Source organism: Bactrocera tryoni, chromosome 1, assembly GCF_016617805.1.
Source record: "Bactrocera tryoni isolate S06 chromosome 1, CSIRO_BtryS06_freeze2, whole genome shotgun sequence".
Taxonomy (NCBI): Eukaryota; Metazoa; Arthropoda; class Insecta; order Diptera; family Tephritidae; genus Bactrocera; species Bactrocera tryoni.
In genome coordinates this window covers 46,140,327-46,157,712 of record NC_052499.1, presented here as the reverse complement: position 1 = coordinate 46,157,712, position 17,386 = coordinate 46,140,327, and the positions used below count along the sequence as shown (strand labels likewise).

Genomic DNA, 17,386 nt, shown 5'->3' with positions numbered 1-17,386 from the left:
TGGAATATTTTTCATATATTTTTTTATACGTTTCACCCCTCCACCCATCTGCTAATTAAGATCCGATTCTCTTAAATTTTTATACTCTCGCAACAAAGTTGCCAAAGAGAGTATTAGTTTTGTTCACATAACGGTTGTTTGTAAGTCCTAAAACTAAAAGAGTCAGATGTAGGGTTATGTATACCAAAGTGATCAGGGTGACGAGTAGAGTTGAAATCCGGATGTCTGTCTGTCCGTCCGTCTGTCCGTCCGTCTGTACGTCCGTCTGTCCATCCCTCTGTCCGTCCGTCCGTGCAAGCTGTAACTTGAGTAAAAAATAAGATATCATGATGAAACTTGGTACACGTATTTCTTGGCTCCATAAGAAGGTTAAGTTCGAAGATGGGCAAAATCGGCCCACTGCCACGCCCACAAAATGGCGGAAACCGAAAACCTATAAAGTGTCATAACTAAACCATAAATAAAGTTATTAAAGTGAAATTTGGCACAAAGGATCGCATTAGGGAGGGGCATATTTGGAAGTAATTTGTTTGGAAAAGTGGGCGTGGCTCCACCCCTACTAAGTTTTTTGTACATATCTCGGAAACTACTATAGCTATGTCAACCAAACTCTACTCCTTCAGACATTTCCATATACAGTTCAAAAACGGAATAAATCGGATAATAACCACGCCCACCTCCCATACAAAGGTTATGTTTAAAATCACTAAAAGTGCGTTAACCGACTAACAAAAAACGTCAGAAACACTAAATTTTACGGAAGAAATTGCAGAAAGAAGCTGCACCCAGGCTTTTGTTAAAGATTGAAAATGGGCGTGGCCTCGCCCACTTATGGACCAAAAACCATTTCTCAGGAACTACTCTACCGATTTCAATGAATTTCGGTATATAATATTTTGTTAACACCCTGATGACATGTACGAAATATGGGTGAAATCGGTTCGCAACCACGCCTTCTTCCAATAAAACGCTATTTTGAATTCCATCTGATGCCTTCTCTGTATAATATATACATTAGGAACTAATAATGATAGCGGAATAAAACTTTACAAAAATACGGTATTTGAAAAAGTATGTAAATGACGGATAATGAAATCTCGATTATCACTTTATCATGCGAGAGTATAAAATGTTCGGTGACACCCGAACTTAGCCCTTCCTTACTTATTTTGCATTTATTTTGTCGATATATTGCTTTTATTTGTTTAATATTTCTCTGTCCAAGGTGTTTGAGTGAACATATTAAATTCATTTTAATACGAAGAATGGAGACCGTTCAAGATCGCTAATACAAATTTAAAACAATGAAAATCAAAGAAAATGCGAAACTTAAATATATTTCATGAAACGTTTTGTAATTTGATGCATAATAGAATTAATTTTCAATTACAAATGATTAAAAACATTTATTAATTGAGAACTAACAGGCTTATTTCACCTTATTAAGTATTGAAAGATCAAAAGTCAGTTGTTTTAATATACAATAAAATTATAAAAAACGATTTAAGTAGTTTCGTCATATATTAAAAGTCCAATATATAATAATTTGCAATCGTAATAAATGTTGGGTGTTTTAATTTAAAATGCCCAAAAATTCTTATTTTCTTCGATCTGGCCATAATAGAAAATGTTATAAAAAACGCTTATTTTGAGGCGCTCTCACACTGGAATAAGTTGGGCATCCCATTATCCCTGGTATTGGTCTTGAGCCACGGCGCAGCCCACACCGAATGGAACAGACAAGACAAGACAGAAAAACACGTTTCGTTGCTTATAGTTGTACCATTGTTTTCCATAGTCAAAATTACGCATTTTATTCGTGCTTCCACTGTGCATACAAGCTGTTTTAATGGACATTGACGCGGAAAAATTAGTGTTTTTGATCGAGGCAAGGAGCCCAATATTTAATTATGTACAAAAATAAAGATCACAAAAATAAGTTAATAACGGAAAAACTATGGGACGAAATAGCTACAGAAATGAATAGTGAAGGTAAGTTTAATTTATTTTATTTATACCATTTGTACATATGTACATACGTAATGTTAATAAGTATTTAAAAATATAGTGAAAGTCCATTGTAGATATACAGTACAAAACTAAAGAAAATTAGATAACGTACTTAGTTTGCCAAAAAACTGTGGTAGAGTTAAAAAATGATAGAAACTGGTCACGTATGTAACGCGCACCATTTGATGGCCTTGTGTTTTCAATATTTCATGAAGCAAATGTTCTCATTCCCGAATCATATTATGTAAAGCACAAGCAGCTAATATAATAGTTTCTACTTTATAAGGCGGCAACAAAGTTTCTGTATGAAAAATTCGAAACTTGTTTGCAAGCATACCAAACGCGCGTTCCACGACTCGTCTTGCTCTTGATAAACGGTAATTATGCTTGTATATTCTTCGCTCATTTGTCAAGTTCCTTCGTGCAAAAGGTCTTAGAATATTCGTAAGTGAATAGCCTTCATCGGCGACAAAAACAAAAGGTATGCATTTGCAGCTTTCTGGACATAGCCTTTGATTATGTGGTAAATTTAATTGTTTTTAAATAAGTTGTTTTCCAAAGTCGCCAACATCAATACAAATGAACTGCCCATATGCATCAACTACAGCTTGTAAATGTATTAAATGACATTTTTAAAATTAAAATAATCTGATCCTGCCGATGGGGCCGATGGATTACCGGCCAAGCTATTCAAACACGGCGGCGAAGAATTGATAAAGAGCATGCATCAGCTTCTTTGTAAAATATGGTCTTTCATCAGAGCATGTCCAACGATTGAGTTTAAGTATGCTCTGCCCAATCCACAAAAAGGGAGACCCTACAATCTGCGCCAACTACTGTGGGATAAGCCTCCTCAACATAGCATATAAGGTTCTATCGAGCGTATTGTGTGACAGATTAAAGCCCACCGTCAAAAAACTGATTGGACCTTATCAGTGTGGCTTTAGAACTGGCAAATCAACAACCGACCAGATATTCACCATGCGCCAAATCTTGGAAAAGACACGTGAAAGGAGAATCGACACACACCACCTTTTCGTCGATTTCAAAGCTGCTTTCGACAGCACGAAAAGGAGCTGCCTTTATGCCGCGATGTCTGAATTTGGTATACCCGCAAAACTAATACGGCTGTGTAAACTGACGTTGAACAACACGAAAAACTCCGTCAGGATCGGGAAGGACCTCTTCGAGCCGTTCGATACCAAACGAGGTTTCAGACAATACGACTCCCTATCGTGCGACTTCTTCAATCTGCTGCTGGAGGAAATAATTCGAGCTGCAGAACTTAATCGAGCAGGTACAATCTTTTATAAGAGTGTACAGCTGCCTGCGTATGCCGATGTTATTGATATCCTCCAAACATAACTTTGAAGTTGTAGATAGTTTCGTATATTTGGGAACCAGCATAAACACCACCAACAATGGCAGCCTGGAAATCCAACGCAGGTGCTACTTCGGACTGAGTAGGCAATTGAAAAGTAAAGTCCTCTCTCGACGAACAAAAACCCAACTCTATAAGTCGCTCATAATTCCCGTCCTTTTATATGGTGCAGAGGCTTGGACGATGACATCAACTGATGAGTCGACGCTGAGAGTTTTCGAGAGAAAAGTTCTGCGAAAGATTTATGGTCCTTTACGCATTGGCCACGGCGAATATCGCATTCAATGGAACGGTGAGCTATATGAGATATATGACGACATTGACATAGTTCAGCGAATTAAAAGACAGCGGCTACGCTGGCTAGGTCATGTTGTCCGGATGGACGAAAACACTCCAGCTCTGAAAGTATTCGACGCAGTACCCGCCGGGGAAAGCAGAGGAAGAGGAAGACCTCCACTCCATTGGAAGGACCAGGTGGACCAGGACCTGGCTACGCTTGGATTATCCAATTGGCGCCACGTATCGAAAAGAAGAAACGACTGGCGCGCTGTTAACTCGACTATAATCGCGTAAGCGATGTCTACGCCAATTAAGAAGAAGAAGATCCTGCTTTTGGAGGACACTGTATTCTTATGTGTTTTCCATCTATACCTCCTGACAATTAGAAAATTTCAGCATGTTTTCAAACGCATCTGCTATAGAAAGCTATTTCGCAACGTCGGGTTTTGGAAGGTAAATTGGTGATATTTCCCAGACAGCTTTGCAGGTTTCCATTACAATGTTTTCAACTGTCCCACAGCGAAAAAAAAAAAACGAAAGCGACTTGAATGATTCTCCAGTTGCCAAATACCTGAAATTATATTAATATTTTAATTAATTGCAATTTTTGTATACCCACCATAATTCAAAAATTCCAAATTTTATATCTTGCAGTAGCAGTATGCAAAAATAAATGGACAAATTTACGAAACTCATATTCGAGGTATTTGAGGGAAGAAAAAAACAAACCATATAGATCGAGTGGTAAGCAGAAGCGGAAATGGTACTTGGCTGATGCTATGTCTTTTTTAAAAGAGTTTGTACATCAGCAACGTGAAATGCGCAGTAATTTACCTGTAAATAGCCCTGATGTCGAAGAGCAAACTGCCGACATGTCGCAAAATGATTTTACGGATGCAGTAAGTACTGACAAAAGCAGTCCAATACCAACGAAAAAGAGTGAGATATCTATATCTGAGATGATAGCAGGACCAATGATTGAGTTCCTAAACTCCAAAACGAAGCAGAAACCAAAAGAAAATGGAAATGAATTATTTTTTAAAAGTTTGCTGTCTGATTATGAAAAACTCTCCAGTAAAAGGCAAAGGCTATTCAGAATGGATATGATAAATAAAATGAATCAATTTCAAGAGGAAGAGGAAAATGAATATTTAAGTAGCTCAACGTCATCGTCGGTCAAGGGATTATCTAGTGTGGTATATGAATAAGAATAAATATTATAATAATTTATATTTTCATATTGATCATTTCAAAATTTTAGCAAAGCAAGGATTTTGAATTAAAAATACATTGATTTTAAGTTTAAAAAGCTATTTGTTATTACTTACCGTAGCGTTATAATTAGTCTTTCCGCAGGAGTTCTGCTTTTGCGTTAGTTTGCATTTTGCTTAAAAATTAAATGTTTTATTAAATACAGCAAATATTCGAATGTTGACACTTGCATCCTTGTGAGATTTCGAAATTTTCTCGGATGCATTGTCAGTTCAGAAATGAAATTTGTAATAATATTTTCTGAATTGCGCTTTGGTTGTACGGATGCACCCAACCTTCTCTTTTATTTCTTTCACTTAGTTCACAAAACTCAATTATTGAAAATAGAACTGGCACAAAATATTAAATATTAAAAATATTATTACAAATTTGATTTCTGAGTCGTCCGAATCCGACGATATCTTTGCAAGAACAGATTCGTGTCCTTCTTTTTTCGTTTTATTTCAATGCACACCATTGAGAGACAAAAAGACAAAATGTCGCATTGTGCTTCGCTTGGTGTGGGTTAGAGCGCAAGACGTTTTTGACTAAACCGGTGTGGAGTTTCAGCCTTAAGGGGGTATTCTCATGTAATCACTTCGAAAAATCCATTTTTTATATTTTGACAGTAAAACCTATTGAAAACATGCTGTGAAAAATTCAGACCGAAATTCATAGTATTTGATAAGTTACAGCTCACAGGCGCCATGACAAGTCTGCAGCTGCTACGTTTCTAAACGCATTTTTCTCGAATCATCATTTTCTGAAACTGTCATGGTCCTAAAAAAAGTATTAAACCGATTGCTTTAAAATTTACATATGTTCTTCTACTCATTTATAGTTATCGTCGCTACCAGAATTGTTTATTTTCGAAAATATTTTAATTTTTTTAATGATTTTTAACGAAAAAAAAAGATTTTCGTGACTTTTTTTTGAAGTTCGACATTTTCTTTCTTTTAATGAAATTATATTTGGTAGGGACGATAGCCGCAGAACTAGTGAATAATAATCCATTCGATTTTTTTATTTCAGACAACAGGAACAGCCGTTATCACCATGACCAGTGATATACTTTTTTTGTTGGGGACTACTTTGATTTAAAAAAAAATATATATTAAAAATGTAAAAAACGAAAAACAAAACCTTTTTGTACATTTCAAAATACAAACAAAAATACATTAAAAAATTAAAATAATTGAATTTTCTTGTCGTATAAAAAAAAATTCCTAAAAAGTGGTAAAATGTATGCGTTCACATGAGAGTACCCCCTTAAGGCGTAAAACGTCAATCAGAGGATCTGAATCTAAGCAATTTTATATACATATGTATGTATACATATGCTATATATGGCTCATACATTGAAAGGCACATAAGGTTTATTAGAAAAACGAAAATCATTATATGTAGTATATGGGAAATAGGGTAGTTTCGACTAAAAACCAATCATATAGAGTAGGTAAAGTCAGTCGGATGTTCGAAAATCCTGATATTAGTTATTTGTAGCGCACATAATTACATACTACCGATATTTTCGGTCAAAAGTCAACTACAGATACTGGGGTTCACATATGCGGTACCTAGTGGCTTGAAAAGTTTTGGTTGGATTTGGGCAATTTCTGGGCATAAGGTGGAATTCTTTAAAAAAATATTAGCGCAAAGTTTTATCCCGTTCTATTCATAACTTCATGATTTGTGTACCAGAAAGTAAAAGAATCAAATGAAATTTAAAATTTGTGTTATATGGCAAGTACACGAGATTGAAGTCCGATTTCGTCCATTTACACACTGCGACATAGTTATATGGGAGAAATTCTAAGCGAATTTCGGTTATTGTGGCTTAAGTGGTTTAGGAGAGTAGAGATGTTAAATCAATTAGAGGCAGGGTGACGTCCACTTTTACAAAATGTTTAGCCCGCATATGGCTAACGGCGTTTCGTTGGCTGTAGTCCGATTATGCCCTTCTTGTAATTGTTCTTTTACTAATGAACGCCCATACCAAGTTTCATCAAAATAGCTTAATTTTTGCTCAAGTTACAGTTTGCCCGGACGGACGGACAGACAAACAGTCACTCGCATTTCAACTTGTTTCGCCATCCTGATCATTAATACATTATATATATGTATATATAATCCTATATCTATCTAGATTAGTTTTAGGTGATACGTGCAACCGTTAGGTGAAAAAAAGCTATAATACTCTGCAGCAACAGGTTGCAAGAGTATACAAATTTTAAACACAGGGTTGTTTTAAAGCTCATTATAGGTGTTTGTAAGTACACTTACATATATGAATGCACCTCTACAAAAGCAAAACACAAAGCGTCGTCGAAGTTGATCAATTTTAATTTGATGGCGTAATGATCAATTAGTATGCAAAGCTGATGTTCTTTTCAATATTCATATATAGATCTATACTTTTGTAAGTTCGCAGAATTGTTAGATTGTTATAATAAGTGCACACGTATGTATGTATGTATATAATTCTCGTTCGACTGAAATATTCATAAAAAAAGTAAATAAGTACAGAAATGAATATTTTACAAGCTGTCGACTGCTCATTTCGGAATACAATGCTATGGATGTATCATACCTTTTTTATGAATTATGACAACAAAAATTAGAATTCATAATTCTTATTAAGAACAAGAACAGGCGATAACCTCGGCTGCGCCAAATAATACCCATCACAGGTGCATTTCTTTTATCATAAAACATTTTAAAAAGACGGGTCATTTGTATGGAAACTATATGCTATAGTGGTTCGATATCGACAGATAAATGAACAGCTCTTGAGGAGAAGAGATCGTGTACAAAATTTCAGACCGATCTCTCAAGAACTGAGTTACTACTTGTAGTTCGCGTATATACAGGCAGACGGACCTGACTAAAGCGACAAAGCTCGTCACGTTGATCAGTTATATATACATACATATATAACCTTTAAAGGTTCTCCGACGTTTAGTTCACGATGTTACAAACTTCGTGGCAAAATTATTTACCCTGTTCAGGCTATATAGCTAATAACCCTGAGTACCAAAGAGCCTTAAAATATAATTATAATTAATTATTTCAGCGATTAGCTGAGGTTTTAAACTCTTGTGAGTAATACTGCTACTAATTTGCAAAAACCACAAATTTTATGAAATAAAAGTATCACTTCTAAGAATACTGGTATAATCAGTTCGGCTTAAACATTAAAAATTTTATTTTTAAATTTCTCCTGTAAAGTGCTTTAAAAATATAGTATTCATCTTAAGTATTGGCATGCTAAAAAAATTTTATGCAACATATTAAAAATATTCTAGGTTTAAATTATTTTATTAATAAATTTTTTTTATTACACGTAATGTCAAGCAAATATTAAACAAACTACACAGAAGTGTTCTCGTGTGGGCGCATTTGAAGTCCGGTCTGTGAAATTAATTATTGTGAGTAGTTATTTCTAGAATTCTGCACTCGCAAATATGGTATATAATATAGCATATATGCTGGTACATACATATCTACTATTTTATGCTTAATCAAACTCAGAAGGAAAATAACATATGGAACAGACCAAAAGTCAAATTAGAGGTCGTGGTGTTACGAACAACATGTGAAGAACTAAGTGAACAAATTCAGCAGCAACTCTCGCAACAAAGTTGCTAAGGAGAGTATTATAGTTTTGTTCAAATAACGGTTGTTTGTAAGTCCTAAAACTAAAAGAGTCAGATATAGGGTTATATATACCAAAGTGATCAGGGTGACGAGTAGAGTCGAAATCCGGATGTCTGTCTGTCCGTCCGTCCGTCTGTCCGTCCTCCGTCCGTGCAAGCTGTAACTTGAGTAAAAATTGAGATATCATGATGAAACTTGGTACACGTATTTCTTGGCTCCATAAGAAGGTTAAGTTCGAAGATGGGCAAAATCGGCACACTGCCACGCCCACAAAATGGCGAAAACCGAAAACCTATAAAGTGTCATAACTAAGCCATAAATAAAGATATTAAAGTGAAATTTGGCACAAAGGATCGCATTAGGGAGGGGCATATTTTTTTGGAAAAGTGGGCGTGGCCCCGCCCCCCACTAAGTTTTTTGTACATATCTCGGAAACTACTATAGCTATGTCAACCAAAGTCTACAGAGTCGTTTCCTTCAGGCATTTCCATGTACAGTTCAAAAATGGAAGAAATCGGATAATAACCACGCCCACCTCCCATACAAAGGTTATGTTGAAAACTACTAAAAGTGCGTTAACCGACTAACAAAAAACGTCAGAAACACTAAATTTTACGGAAGAAATGGCAGAAGGAAGCTGCATCCAGGCTTTTTTTAAAAATTGAAAATGGAACTAATTTTATGCAATTTTTGTTAGTTGCCGGTCGATGTTATTCTGGTATCGTTAGAAAAACTGAATTAACATTTATGAAATTCTGCGAATACACTTTTATGAATTTACAATGGATCAGCCATTAATATTAATAAATGCTCGCTGGGAAGAAAATTAATAGATACAAAAATACGCAATTACCTGCCAAGGTTACTAAGTGCACTTTATACGAACAAATAAATAGGTGTGTACAAATAAAGTTTTACGAAACGAAGCAAAACACGTTTTAGATGCCAGATATTGAAAGAAAAGTTATTTATCTTAGTACTAATCGTACTCTGAATCTCTTAAGGGGTTAGGGGTAGTCAGAGGCACGAAAAAATGAGAGTTTTCAGTATTTTTTTTTGCTATTAAATCATGTTATTTTACAAACGTAGTAATATGGCATTATTATAGGATTTTTTTTTTTAGGTTGATAGTACTGCCAGTCACATTTATGTCAAATTTCATGTCAAGATATTGATTAGTGTTTGAGATACGTGTCGTTTTGTGAGCTACTAAAAGTGAGTTTTTCAATTTTCTGCTGCGGATACGTTGAGGATGGTGCAGAAAGCCTTTGGTGATGAGGCTATGTCTAAAAAAAATGTTTACAAGTGATATAGTGAGTTCCAAGCCGGCCGTGAGCGTGTCGAAGACGAAAAGCGTACAGGGCGACCATCAACCTCAACCGACGAAGCTCACGTTCAACAAATCAAAGATATGGTGTTCAAAAACCGTCGATTAACAATTAGAGACCTTGCTGATGAAATTGGCATATCGAAAGGCTCAGCCAATACCATTTTGAAGGATGTTTTGGGTCTTAAGCGCGTCAAATCTCGACTGGTACCGAAAACATTGAATTTTTTGGAAAAAAGGCGTCGCGTTGAAGTGTGTGAAACGATGCTGTCCGACTACCAGGGTGGCATGAAACGCATTATAACTAGCGATGAGACTTGGATCTATGCTTACGACCCCGAAACAACCGATCGATCGAGCGAATATCGTGCCAAAAGAGAGCCGAGACCAAAAAAATCGCGCCAAAGTCGCTCAAAAATCAAGGTCATGTTGACTGTTTTTTTCGATTATCGTGGTGTTGTGCATTATGAATTCCTTCCAACCGATCAAACAGTCAACAAGGAATATTATTTAAACGTTATGCGTTGTTTGCGTAACGCTTTCCGCCTAAAAAGGCCGGAATTGTGGAAAGACATTTTTTGGTTTTTACACCACGATAAGGTACCATCCCATAACTGCCCTCGTAATTCGTGATCATTTCGCCAAAAACTCAACTCATATCGTTCCGCAACCACCGTATTCACCTGATCGCGCGACTTCTGGCTGCTCACCAAGCTCAAAAGACTTGAACCGTTTTAGTTGGATTTGAACAATTTTTGGTCAAAACGTGGTATACTTTAAGGGAATTATTACTGCAAAAATGTATTCCATTGTGTTAATTACTTCTTGATTTGTGTACTGGAAAGTGAAAGAATCAAGTAGAACTTTTAATTGTGTTATATGGGAAGTAGGTTGTGGTTGTGGTCCCATTTCGCCTATTTTCACACTGTGACTTACGAATATAAGAAGAATGCTACACACGTAAATTTAGTCGAAATCGGTCAGTCGAGTCCCGAGATATGGGATTTCACCAAAAAGTGGGCGTTGGCACGCTCATTGTCCAATTTCACACCGACTTTCATATACCATCCCGGAGGTAAAATTTAATGTCTCTGACGTAATTAGTTATTGATTTATTGCGCTCTTAGTAGTTTTGAACAGGATCGTTATATGGGGAGTGAGCGGGGTTATCTTCCCATATCATCTATTTTCACTTTGTGGGTGGGAGTTCTTATAATATTTCCGCTGAGCAAACTTAAACTTATTAGAGAGCGGGCCACGCCCACTTTATCAAAATTTTATATCCACATCATACATGTATAGGGATCTTATTTGGACAGCTCATAATGACGGTTCGTTCTGATACCTAAAACCCCCTTATAATAGTTTATAAGACCCTTACATATCGACAAAACCCTTTGAGCCTATCACATATTTGTTGAGACGGTGTTCACCTCACCCTATTCCATACAACTTTGACACTTAGTGCCGACAAGATTTTTATCCTTACCGAGTGAATGGCTATCTATTGGACAGTGTCCAGTAAGAGCCTCTACGATTACCTGCTAAGAGCATGCGAGATCCATTGGTCTAGTGATAGAACGCAAGAAGCGAATGGAGATCTAACTCGGTCTCATTCTGATGCCTAGCTCATCGGCTTTGCAGTTGCCAGCGATTCCGCTATGGCACGGAAACAAGTAAGAAACAAGAGAACTCTGTGACGCAGTGATCGAAGTTTTGAGGAATGAAGGAGGAGAGAATTTCGGCGTGTCCTTGTGCGGACGATATACCTACATATACCTACATTCACAGCATTACTCTTGCCGGCAATGTTCACGAGTACTATCTTTAAGAAAGATAGCATTAATTGCTATTGTTGGTGCAGTGTGCACGGGTGATGCCGTTGAAAGCCGCTTTTAGGACAAGTTCAAGCTTCTTAGCAGATGTAACCCTTTTTCGACCGAACAATCCACTATAGAATATAATTGGCTTGCCTGTTACTTTCCCTCTTTTTAAGTCTAAAGTTTATTTCTAATATGAACATATTATTCATAAAATATGATATACTTTCATTTGTTGCTCTCAGAACCATTGTCATAGGAACATCTCGTGATTTCGAAAACCAGTGTCAAAAGCTGTTTGGGTGACAAAAGTTTCATCACAAGTCACACATTAACGTAAGGAAAAATACCATCTAGAATAAATAATTTTAATGAAGATAACCAAATGGATAAACTTTGATGTTCGATAACCTCGTTGACCTTTAGTTGCACTTGGTATCAATGACAACACGGCAAAAATGTTTCGCACTTCTCACATATTTATAGAACCATGCACGTTTTTCATAATTTCAGGAATTGCGATCTTAAATCAACGACTCAAATAAATTTAACGAGCCTCTTTGTTTATCGGACTATAGCACAATTTCATTGAACTCAGTTCTAACAAACATGACACTTGACATTTCTCAAACAGTAGCTTGTCAAATTTACGCTGACTACAGGCATATGACATTTATGTATTGGTTATATACAATTTGACAGCAATGTATACGCCGCATAACTTCGAAAAGTTGATTACAATATTTATGTGGAACCAATATGCAAAGTTTATTACCACCTTCTCAACGAGTTTAATAAGCATGGACGCTAGAAACTCGTGTGTCTCTCGCTATTTTTATACCGAATGAAAAAAAGTGTTGCTTTATCTGTCACTCAATTCTCAAACGTCACAGCGTGATAACTCATGTCAAGAATATTTTGTTGGGCCATAAATTACGCTTACGTCACAGTTGACAATTCGAATTTCGCAGGAGAAGAAAAATGCCAAATATAGAAACCGCATCATTTGTATTTGTTTGCATGATTCAGTTCAGTGGTTAGTGATATCATTTGATAAGAAGGTAGTTGAAATAATGTATTGGTCATAAATAAAAGGCAAATGAGCATAACACTGCCAAAAGATATATCTAAACACTTAAGTCTGACGTCTCACGTGGACCTTAAGTGTTTGTTACGAAAGATTCGAGATCTCAGAACACTCTATAGGAATTAAAATTCTTCTTATAGAGATTTCTTAAGCTGAACGCGCCATATTTATATATATTTTTCGAACATATAATTGAAAATAGCCCACTTATAAGTGAGCAAAATCATTCAAACCCTTACTCACATACTTCAAAGTGCACTCGATTGTTTTCGAAGTGCTAATTAAATACCGTACCGGAGTATTGATAAAATCTAACTTGTTGAAATTAAACTATTTTAACGGCAGTTTTTGCCGCAATCGAAGGGGAATCTCATTCACGTCAACACATTTAACTAAACAGTTGGTTTTAATCAAAAACAAAGTTGCAACTTTGCTTTAGCTTTTAGTTTATACAATTATCTTCGCGTTTTATTTTTTTCCCTCAACACAAAACATTTCATAAACGACTAAGTAGCAATAAAAAACGACTGACAGCACTTGACTTTCAAAATAATTTGCAATTAAAATTCATCTAAGTGTTGTTGTTGCGCTTATCGTATTTCAGTTTAGACTCGAGCAATTTATATGTGAGTACATTGCTCAGATAAATATTTATTAGGAAAGACATGCGAGAGACAGTTTTATGGAGAACTTTATTTTGAATAGACAATCTTCTCAGTTAAAAAATAACTGTGATTCCGTGTTTCTAATTAAGATTCTTTAATTTTTATTGATCTGAATTAATATTTATATGGTAATGTTTTTCTGAAAATAAATAAAGTGGCCAACGTGGCGTTTCAATTTATAAGTAAGATTCTATGCATATAGACTTATACGTTTGAGAATACCGATATCAAGGGAATGTGCGAAATATTAGAGCCACAGATAGTGCTCCCGTTAGTGATTCACTGCGCCAAATCATGTTATGTGTTCACAGAAAACATGCTTCAGCTCACCACCTGCAAAGTATGTTTAATCAACGCACTATGTCTTAAAAAAAGACGACTCTACGATGTGCGCTACCGAGGAATCACCCTTCGCTTACCAGGAGTTTTCAAGTACTGAAAGACTGAAGCCGCTGGCAAACAAACTGTATGGAATTTATCAGTTCGCTTTAGACCTGGTCGTTTTACTATTGACCAAATATTAACGCTTCTCCGAATCCTGGATGAGACGCGAGAATACAAAATCTGCACTCGTTATATATATCATCTATTTATTCAAGCCAGCTTTCGATACCCCCGTGTGATCGTGTGAATGCCTCATTGTGTGAGCTTAAGCCATCGAGATAGCAAGGGATCTCAGACGAACCTATTGAGAGATATATTGGATGGCATGCATACACAAGGGCGTAGCAAGCAACATTTATTCGAAGAAATCGAGAGAGAATCTGACAAAATGAGTCTGGTCGGAGTGACAAGTGGCAAGTGGAATATTGAAAACCAATGCACGACTTATAGTCATAAAAAGTCCAAGTAAAAAAAAGTACATACATATGTACAAAATGACTTTCTCGTGCTCGCTTTAATTATGCCTTTCGGGCAGTATTTCAATTGAATTTTGTTTTTTCCGCTGCCTCATAACTTATGACACACGTACATACATATCTACTCATATTGACATCGCGTGCGAATTGTGTGGGCCCTACGGTGTAAATTGCAGTATCACGAATTAGCAAATGAATGACATAAACCGCAACATGTCAGCTGACATTGAAAATGAAATTGCAGCAAGTAAATTTCCCTGCACTCACAAAATGATGCTTGCATTCAGTTTCTATGAAACGGTAGAAGATTATGGGTGTGGGGAAGTGCTTAGAAATATTTAATATACAAAAAGTAAAGCGCTTGTATTAGGATGGGTCAGTTTACAGGATTCCCAAACAATTAAAAAAATATACGGGATAGTGGTAAAATGTTATTGGAGCACAAATTTTAGTAACATAAACAAAATAAATATAATAGCAAATTAAAAAGGTTTTTAATTTTATAAAATTGTTTTAATGAAATATGTTGTTTATAGAGTAAATCGACATGACAATGGAAAGTTGTGTCTACGTATCTGATATTTATAGTGGCCAGAGCTGTCAAGACGACAGGATTTCTTAAAATTTTTCGATTAATGTTTTTTGCTCATACAAAAAATACAATAAACAAAAACTTATAACACTCTTATCAGGGTCCTATTAAAAACAAAACATATAATTTAACTAGAGACCAAAATAATGATAAGCCAATCTTCCAAATTTTTAATACCATTATTGTAGCACAATTTTTTAGGTCCAAAAGAGGCCTTAATGTTGGCGCCAGCACGAAAAGGAGCTGCCTATATTCCGCGGTGTTTGAATGTAGTATCCCGACAAAACTAATTCGTAAGTGTAAACTAACTTTAAGCAACACCGAAAGCACTGTCAGAGTCGGGATGAACCAAACCAAGCCGTTCGATATCAAACGAGGTTTCAGACAAGCTAACTACCTATCGTCTGACTTTTTCAACCTTGCTGGAGAAAATAATACAAGATGCAGAGCTACATATAGAAGTAAAAAATACAGCTGCTAACGTATGCCGATGATATCGATATCATTGACCGCAACAACCGCGCCATTAGATCTGCTTCTGGTCGTGAAAAAGGACAAGACGACAAGACGAAATATATTTTGTCATCATACACACAGTCATTGCATTCACACCTTGGCATTCACACCATTCACAGGCTTGGATGATGAGTGACTTGTAGTATTTGGTATTTGATCGTCGAGAGAGGACTTTACTTCTCAATTGACTACTCAGTCCGAAGTAGTACCTGTTGACAAGAGTTGTTCTGCGCTGGATTTTAAGGCTAACATTAGGATGGTCCAATAGAGCTAATTAGGTAATTGAATAGTGGTTTCATGTCTTGACGAGTAAAAACTAAACTCTACAAGTCCCTAATCTTTTCCGTCCTGATATACTATATGTTGCAGAGGCATGGCCAAGGATAACTTCTGATAAGTCGGCTTTAGAAGTTTTCGAGAGAAAACTTTGGCAGAAAATTTATGTTCCTACCGCAGTCTACGAAAGGAAGAGCTGTACAAAATATACGCCGACATTGACATAAGTTCAGCGAATATGGATCGTTCATAACACTCCGGCTTTGAAAGTATTCGATTCAGCATCCGTCCGTAGAAGCAACGGATCAGAAATACTTCCACTTCGTTTGAGAGATTAGGTGAAAAATGGCTTACTTGTACTTGGTATCACGACTCACGCTGTTGCCGAAGGTCTACGCTATTATAGAAAAAACAAAAATTTTGACGCTTGCCTTTTCATTGCAGCTGTCAATTTGTGGGATATAGAATGTTGAGTTAGGAAAATTGTGGCTTTATGAAAATTAATTTTCTGTATTACTAAAACTATATTTTTGGCAAAAATGAGGTTAATTAAACCAAGAAGTGGTCATTATCTCTTGCTAATATGCTGAATTCAAAAGAAAAGAGGCGGAGAGGAGACAAATATGCATAAATCTAAAAAATTATTTAGTATGACCGTCAAATGCAGTTAATCGGAAAGGTCGACCTATTCTACGCCAAAAATAGACTAACAAATATATGGACCACCCTAATGTGTATATTAAATCGCAATAAAGATATAGCAGTACATAGTATATACCCATTAAATATAGTGCATCTAACTTTAGGCTAAACGTACATATGTACATTTTTATATAGAAAACTGCATATACCTAAGTTAACACACTCAACCGACGTCATGATACATAAAGGTGACATGTTCTGCCACATGACACACACGATAAATAAATAAAAGTCACTAAAATTGCATGCAATTTTCACAATGCAACCATGATTAATAGTTGTGCCAAGAAATTACTCCATATTTCCAGCTAACTAACTAAACACACACGAAATCCGAGAGAAACGCAAAGCATGCAGCTTGCTGCCGCTTACATAACTGACATTTCCAATCAACCGATTTGTACTTGCTTTGCACACATTTAGAAAAGTAAATAAAGAATTGAGCTATCATGTTAGAAGAGAGTGAAGTGCGCTTACAGCTTGGCTTGGGTAAACTTTTCAGACAAAAATGTCGTAATTTGTAGCTTCGTAGATAATCAAGTATATACAAAGTATTTGTGTGTTTGCGTGGGTAGTCCCAACTCGCGTTCAGTTTTTATTGTCTACTAAGCTGGCTGCCGCCAAGTCGACAGTCGATTCCGGTAATGAGATGACCTCATTGGGTGTTTGCATTGGTAAGAGCCACTAAAGTTAGTACACACACAGCCAAATACATTCTGTATGTACATACATATATATGTATGTGTATTTACAAATACATATACATATGTGTATGTGTGTGCATTGGTTAAAGAGCACGCAGATAATTCTTCATTAATAAAAAGTAAAAAACATTAATAAAAGTGAACTGAAATGAGCTTGGCTCAAGTAGAGTGTAGAACGAGTGCTGCGTGAATAGGTATGTGCCTCGACTACTTGTGTGTTACATACGCAGCTGAAACTGGATAACTAGGTCGGATATAT

General features: G+C 36.1%; 1 protein-coding gene and 1 pseudogene across 6 annotated transcripts in view; one reads left to right on the top strand and one right to left on the bottom strand.

Annotated features, from left to right (window-relative positions):
• Positions 1 to 17,386, bottom strand: part of LOC120782203 (bestrophin-1) — a 59,017-nt gene that overhangs the window by 28,446 nt on the left and 13,185 nt on the right. The window contains exon 1 of one of the 6 annotated variants that reach the window (XM_040114554.1): positions 4,999 to 5,020. The exons of the other annotated variants lie outside the window; for them this stretch is intronic. The gene's annotated coding sequence lies outside the window, so the exon portion shown is untranslated. Of the gene's footprint in view, positions 1 to 4,998; positions 5,021 to 17,386 lie in introns of those variants that run through there. 6 annotated transcript variants of the gene reach the window in all.
• Positions 1,850 to 4,878, top strand: LOC120769814 (annotated as a pseudogene).